We start from the raw sequence: 8,282 nt of genomic DNA on the forward strand, positions 1-8,282 counted from the left end.
ATCTGACCTGGTGGCTGCAAGTGACCCCTTCCTTGCACTTGTCTCTTAAGTCCTGCTTGCCTGCTTTGGACTCAGCAGTATTCTAAGTCCTTCTGCTGTGGGCAGCACTGGGCAATGTCTGGCCCAGCCCTGGCCTCTGGGACCCCAATCCCAGCTGAGTCTCCCTGGCCAGGTCCCTAGTTGTGCCTGTCATCGGAGAGCATTGGACCCAGGCAGAGGAATGGGTTGGTTCCCTTCATGTCCTCCCCGTGACCCTAGGCCAAACACTCCATTGTTTGCCTTTGCCTACAGAACCTGAGAAAGAAATCCAGACTGCAGAATTTTCTGGATAAGATATGGACTCAGGTGGCCAAGCAACACACACGGGCACAAGAACCCTCCTGAGCTCTTCTAACTAACTAGCCAGCCTGACTGGGAAAGAAACAGTGAGGAAAGTCACCCCCACACCGAGGTGGGTCCCACTTCAGGAAAGGTAACCTCAGCCGTGGTATCAGGCCTGCTACTGATTCCTGTGTGACCTCAAGAAAATTACATCCCCTCTCTAGATCTTGCTGTCCCAGCTGTGTAATGATGGGATGGATTCCAAGGTCGTTTCTACTTCTAAAAGCCTCCTGTTTGTTAAAACAGTAATGGATAGGGAACAAAACGGGACATTTTTCTTATCTGCAATTCAAAAACAGTGTGAGAACAGCACCCCCACCTCAACCCCCATTTCCCCTGCTTTCATTTTCCTAAGTGAAGCCTCATAATTTTTCAAATGGCAAGAGCCTCTTCCAATAATATTAACGCATCGATTGTTTGTTCTATAGATTTTTGACATAGAAAATGCTGTAAGGGAAGAGAGGCTGTTGTTCATGTAGCTGAAACATCTAAGGGGTAGCAGGCATGGCTGTTAGCTAACTCACAGGCTCCTATTCTTTTATCTAGCTTCCAGTTTTTTAGCTCTGTTTATCATCATGTGTTGTCCTTATTTCCTTTATGCAAATAGCTTTCTCCTATCATTCTTGTAACCTGACCCCCCCCCCATGAGATTTTCTACTAGTTCTGCCAGAAAAAAGAAAAAGTCCTGGGAAGCCAGAGGTTCTGTATCACATCCTCTTTACAACTGATGAAAAGTATAGATATACTTTCAGAAAAATTCACATACTAAAAAATTTTATAATGTTTTCATATGATTTCAGGTGACTCACCCCTGTTTAAGATCCGATTAACTAAGCCTGATAGCCCAGACCTACAATATTTAAGCTAAACTGGATTTTCAGAATTATCTAGGGCAAGTTCCTCATCCTTACCGAGGTGGGGGGGACTAAGGTGAGTAACTTGACCACATCACACTAAACTAGACCCAGGCTGCCACTTCCCTGTCCAGCACCTTTTCCAGTCCTTTGCACTGCCATCTTGGTGTTGAATACATAATCCATCAGAGAGCAGTTCTCTTCTTGCCCCTGTAGAGAAAATGTCCTAGAGAAAGAGAAGCCTGAATCCAGTTCCCAGGGAAGAAGAGTTTGGGGTAATCCTCTGAAAATATTTTGTTAGCAACACAAATCTTTCCAACCCAGCCTCACACGGAATCCTGATATAGGTGTGGCCCAGAGTGAAGTGAGGAAAAGGGGAAAAAGGACAGAGCCTCACCCCCTTGACTACCTCTTCCCCCTTCCTCCCTCTCCCCCCCCCCCCATCCCTTGCCTCTGGCCTGCCCAAGCACGCTAGGACTCCCCACAATGAGATTTTTTTTTTAATATTTTATTTATTTATTTCTAGAGAGGGGGGAAGGGAGGGAGAAAGAGAGGGAGAGAAACATCAAGAGATACATCAGTCACCTGGCCCACAACCCAGGCATGTGCCCTGACTGGGAATGAAAATTGCAACCTTTTGGTTCGCAGGCTGGCCCTCAATCCACTGAGCCACGCCAGCCAGGGCCACACGATGAGATTTGAAAACTACTGGTCTAGTGCAAGCAAATAGGACTGGGAGTCAGTGGTACCTGGGTTCAAGTCTGCACTCTCTGTGACCTTAGGCAATCCACCTTGCCTCTTCTGGTCTGTTTCCCCATCTGTCAAATGGATATGATCATCACAGCACACCAGGAGGCAAAAAGAATTCAATGAGATCATTGTAGTATAAACACTGAACTGTAAGTCACTGGGCAGATGCAAGTTATAATTTGGACCTCAGGACATCAGAAGCCACAGGCAGCAAAGGCATTTCCTGAGCCACTCAGTTCTGATGACTTCAGGCATCACTGATGTTTGGAGGCCACCCAGGAGGCACAGAGAGGCAGTGGCAGCCTCCTCTTTCCAGAAGGAAGGTTTATCAGTTAGTGGCTCACATCCCCAGAAAGTGCTGGGTTCCAATCTACCCCCAGCCAGAGCCTGCCTCATGCTGACCTCTTCAGGTCACCTCCCAGTGGTCAGGCCCAGGGCGGGCCCGAAGTTCAAGAGAATTTGGAGTTCTACTCTGACCTCCAGGTGGCAGCAAAGCAGCCCTACTCTATCCTCTCCAGCCACCCAAACACTGCTGAGTCACTTGTCACGACTGAAGAAGGCATAGCAATGCAACTGCCAATCAGAGAGGAAAGTGGCTCAGCACGGCGGGGTAATTGTTAATCCTGCAGATCTGGGCTCAAATTGCATCTCTGCCACTCAGTACCGTGTTTCCCTGGAAAATAAGACAGTGTCTTATATTAATTTTTGCTCCTAAAGATGCACTAGGTCTTATTTTCAGGGGATGTCTTATTTTTCCATGAACAAGAATTCACATTTATTGTTGAAGAAAAAGTCAACATTTATTAATATACTGTAGTCATGTCATCACAAACATCAGCATAACCAGCCAAACTCTGAATTCCATCAAGAATTTAGGGGGGAGCTGTAACAATGACTGCCGCTAGGTCTTTTTTTTCAGGGGAGGCCTTATATTTCTAAGCTTGAAAAAAATTGCACTAGGTCTTATTTTGGGGGGATGTCTTATTTTGGGGGAAACAAGGTAACTGTGTGACCTTGGGCAACCCATGAGTCTAAACCTCAGTTTCCTTAACTATTCAATTAGAATAATAGTACCCACTCCAGGGAGACATTGGAGGATAAACGAAAATCAGGAGGGTGAGACAATACCATGCCAGTCACGTGGACAACATCCGAGAAGCAGTAGCTCTTAGCAGAGGTGTTCATTATTCGATGCTTTACTTTGTAAAGTTTAGAAAAGTTGAATAAAGAAAACAAATTCCATGTTACTCATCAAGGTCCACAGTCTCAGGACCAGGGTCCACCTTGAAGAAGAAAGACACAAGCTTATGATGGAGTGAAATAATTCTGTGTCCTACAGTGTGATGAAACCTTTCCATCAAAGAGGTGGCCAACCCAAATTAAAACTAAACATGAAATTTAGTAAAAGTTATAAGCTTGTTACACCACAATCGATCACTAGAAACAGAGGAAATACCTAAGACTTCTTAGTCTGACCCTGAAATTCACTTTCATAATCGTTACCCCTAGCACCTAAGAGACCCAGCAAGTGTACCAGCCCAACAGAGCTAGTGAAAGGCTGGGCAAGATTTGAGATCTGGCACCTTCTGGCCTTGACTTGAAAAAGAGACAAAGGGCATGATAGGAAAAAAACAGAAAATCAGGCCAGGGAGGGATGTGCTTTGTGGTTTGATTGTGTTTCCCCAGCTTCATTGAGGTATAATTGATAAATTAAAATTGTACATATTTAAGGTTACAATGTTATGTTTTTATATCCATATATATTGGGAAATGGGATTAACTTGTTCAAGCTAATTAACATAGCCATCACCTCACAGTTACCTTTGTTTGTGGCGAGAACATTTAAGAACTACTACTCTCACCCTGACTGGTGTGGATCAGTGGGTTGAGCGCCAGCCTACGGCCTGTGATCCAAAAGGTCACTAGTTTGATTCCTGGTCAGGGCGCATGCCTGGGTTGCTGGCCAGGTCTCTGACTGGGGGAGTGTGCTCTCACACTGACAGATGTTTCTGTAGCACATGGATGCTTCTATCCCTCTGTTTTCTCCCTCCCTTACCCTCTCTCTAAAAAATAAATAAAATCTTTTTTAAGAAGAAGAACTACTATTCTTTTAGCAAATTTCAAGTGTATAGTAGAGTGCCATTAACTATAGCCAGCATGCTATACGCTAGGTCTCCAGAACTTATTCATCCTGCATAACGAAAACTGTGTACCCTTTAAAAACATCTCCCCTCGCCCCCCTCCCCCCAGCCCTGGCACCCACCATTCTACTCTCTGCATCTAGTCGTCAGTCTTTCTAGATTCCGCATAAAAGTGGGGTCATGCAGTATTTGTCTTTCTGCGTCGGACTTACTTCACTTAGTATACAATGCCTTCCAGGTTCATCCATGTTGTTGCAAATGACAAGACTTCCTTCTTTTTTAAGGTTGAATAATATTTTAAATTAGGGCAGTTGCTCTGTGTTCCCCAACCTTGAGGACCTCCAAAGTTTATTTAGGATTGTTTCAGTTTCCTAGGGCTGCCATAACGAAGTGCCACAGACTGAGTGGTCTAAACCACCAAAATTTGTTTTTTCACAGTTCTGGAGGCTGCAAGTCCCAGATCCAGGTGTCAGCAGGGTCAATGTCTTCTGAGGCCTCTTTCCATGGCTTCTAGGTGGACGTGTTCAACGTGTGACCTCACACAGCCTTTCCTGTCTCCGTGCCTGTGTCCAAATGTCCTTTTCTTATGAGGACAGCAATTATATTGAATTACCGCCCACACGAATGACCTCATTTTATATTAACTACCTCTCTAAAGGCCCTGGCTCTAAATACAGTCACATTTGGGATCCAGGACTTCAACATACGGCTTTGGGTGGTGGGGGAGCACATCTCATTCCATAACAAGTGTCACTATCTCGAAGCAATGGGACCAAAGTCATACTGTTAGGACACATCAATGAGGTGACATTGTCTCATTTTTAGGCTTAGAGATTTTAAGTAACTAGTCCAAGATGGTGAGGCTTCCAGGAGGAAGAGGCAGTGTTAGCAGAGAAACCCTGGTTCTTCTCACCAATGCGGTAAAGAATTACAGATCAGTGAGCCTATTAGCGTGCATGCAAAGTTATTAGTGAATGAGAGAGCAAAAGCAAAGAAAGCCAAAAGCCGGGTGGCGAGCTCGCCCTAGGGTGGCCAGAGTGCCAAGAGTGTCATGAGGGCCAAGATAGCGAGTCCTTTGTTCTGAGCACCTAGATAGTTGGTGGGATGGGGGTGAAGAAGTTACATTTTGATTGGCACATAAAGGTGGAGCCAGCTTTTCTTGTGGGGGTGCAGCAAGGTATGTGTGGGGGTCTCTTAGCCTGAATCCTTACCTTACTGCAGACTCTATATGTTCATCTTGTTGTAAAACACAGAAGTGAGGGGAGGCAGTTAATGAAAGTCGGGGGCGTTACCCAGAGTTATTCATGGGCTCTTCCCCGTGGGCACCGTGGACCCTCTCCCGCCTTTCTGGCCTTGGGATGAAAGCACAGTTTCAGAGGCTTTATTTCTCAGACAGTGGAAAGGATACATAGAATTTCAAGGACTTTCCTCTTTCCATGCTAACATAGTGTTTCTTGTGATGTTGGAACACCCGGCACTGTTATCAGACCCGGCCCGGGACTGCTGAGTTAGCGGGTGAGACATGTCTCCCTCTGCTTTTAGCCTCTGTATGAAGTTCTTGGTTAGACTGCACTGGTGAGGACCCTGCCTTTGTTTCCCCCTGGTACTCATTCAACTGTAACAGTATTAGAAATCAAGATCCACATCTGTTAGGTTGGCTATCTCCTTGTCCCTTAGTTCTCTCACTGGAACCTTGATCCGTTCCCTCTTTGGGCCATACTTCTCCGTCCCCTCATCTTGACAGGCATCTGTGTTTGTTTATCTGTGTCTTAGGTAGAGCTGTTGCTCCTACTACATTGTAAGGGGTGGAGCCCTAGGGATTCATCAGTAGAGGGCGACCCATTTCACCACGTTGTGGCGCTGTATGTGGGGGAGGGGTCTGAGAGGGAACAATGCCACCTGCTCAGCACTCACCCCTTTTCCAGGCACCTCTCCCACTTCTGTATGGGACTGGCGCCTCTCTAGCTGCTGCCCTGGCTGTCGTTCCCAGAGTGGGTGGGTCTGCGGATGTTCTAGGACTCTGTGGGCCCTTTAAACAAGCGGACTCTGCTGAGAGAGCGGCAGTTACTGCCTCTGCCCCAACTCCCAGTTCTGCACAGTCAGAAGCAATGAGGCTTGATTTTTCCCAGTTCTGGGACTGTGAGCTGCGCGGTCTGGTCTGGTGCTGGGCGTGCTCCCCAGGTGTCCCTCCTGACTTTTTAAAACACGTAACTGCGCTTTCCTCGGGCCTGCTGCCGCTGCCACCACACTGCGTCCTCTCCGCCCCAGATCCACCCCTCCTGCCTCTCTGGATGAGTATTTCTTCTTTATATCTTTGTTGCTGGACTTCCATGCAGCTTTATTTTCTGGAACTTCTGGTTGTTTCTAGTTTTGAGGTAGTTGTATTCCTTCTTAGTTGTGGAGGGAGACATAGCGTGTCCATCTAGGCCTCCATCTTGGCTGGAAGTGAGTTTTTACACTTTCATACCAGATATATTCCCTGGTAGAATAGGTATGTGGCCCAATCTCACTCAATTTTAATGAAATAATCCCTTTTAATAAATTAAATCTTTGTTTATGTTTGAAGTTGGAGAGATACCTCTATTTTTAGATATATTTTCCCCTGGGCCTTTAAAATTAGACCCAATTTCCAGTTCCTCACCTTTCCCTTTTAATATTTTGTGGGAGCTTTAGTGTGGTTAGAATTTTAGCCTTAACTTAGTGTCTTGTTAACTGTGTGGCATTTTCAGCTCCAGATTCTCTATCAGTAAGTTGAGTGAAATGTATAAATGAAAGTGGAAGCTCACTGAAAGCTGAAAATTCACATGTGAATTATGCATTATTAGTATGGGGGGGGGGCATATCACCATATCGGGCGCCTGGAAATAATAAAATTTAAAAGCTCCGGATGTGGGATGATGATGATATTCTGTAAAAGGTCACTGAGACCCTTAGAAACCAAAACTGTGACTTTTGCTTATTTATTTATTTTAATACTTATTGCTCCATTAACTTATTTAACAAGTAACTACTGAGTGGGCCCTGGCTGGTTTAGCTCAGTGGATTGAGCGTCGGCCTGCGAGCTAAGTGTCGCTGGTTCGATCTTCCAGTCAGGGCACATCAGAGAAGGAAAACTCTGACTCCAAAAAACCTCCGCTGCCTTGCGGCATACCTCTTCAGGGGAAAGGCTAAGGGAGTAAACCCCGACAGAAAATCCGGAGCCGGAGTCCCTAAGGCGGTTTGACGTTGTAGTCAACACCGGCAACTCCTGCGGCGCACCTGAAGCCAAGCTGTATTGACTCCGTCTTTCCCTTGGACCCTTCAGCTGCGAAGAGAGGGGGGGTCTGCTGCATGGGCAACAGCAGACCCTCCATATTACCCTGCCCAGGCTCTGTAGCTTCAGCTTCACTGGAGAGGACACTCCAGCGTCATCGCAAGATGTCGATTCAACACGGGAGGAGACAGATACCGTGTCACTCCCGAGTCGGACTGCACAGCCATTCTCGGCGGTGCAGATAGACTCTTAAGAAGCTACACCATCGTCTCTCGAGACGGACGGCTGCCGACGAACTATGAGTGTCTTAAATGGATGTGGCGCTGTGTGGGATACCGGGGTTCGGGGAGCCGATGTGCACACAGTTTTTGTCCTCGTCCAGTTTTGTGAGTGAGATAAAAAATAAAGAACCAAACGAATACACGCAAAGTCACAACTATGGTGGGTACTTTTCAAAGGGACTATGTAATCATAAGAGTACACAGTAGTCCCTCTCTATATCGTGGTTCACTTACCGCGGCCTCACTGTATGGTGGGATTTTTTAAAATATTATATTTAATTATTTATCACGGATTTTTCACTATATCTTGGGATTTGGCAGTACTGTATATGTATGTTGTTAAAGTTACAAAGGTTTAAGAGTGTAGAGTATGTTTAAGAACATAAGTAGTGTTTATAAAAGTGTGGAAAAGGTTAATAAGGGAGTGGGAAAGGTTAATACGGGACTGGGAACGGTTTATAAGTGTGTGGGAAGGGTTTATAAAGTTTTAAAATATATATAAATACTAAAATAAACGTAAGGTTCCTACTATGCGGATTTTCATCTCTCGCAGGGGGGTCTAGATTGTAATACCTGCAATAAGTGAGGGAATGCTGTACAAGGAGAGGATAAAGTATTTTAC

This window comes from Furipterus horrens, unplaced genomic scaffold, assembly GCF_987537825.1.
Source record: "Furipterus horrens unplaced genomic scaffold, mFurHor1.1.pri manual_scaffold_10, whole genome shotgun sequence".
NCBI classification, from domain to species: domain Eukaryota; kingdom Metazoa; phylum Chordata; class Mammalia; order Chiroptera; family Furipteridae; genus Furipterus; species Furipterus horrens.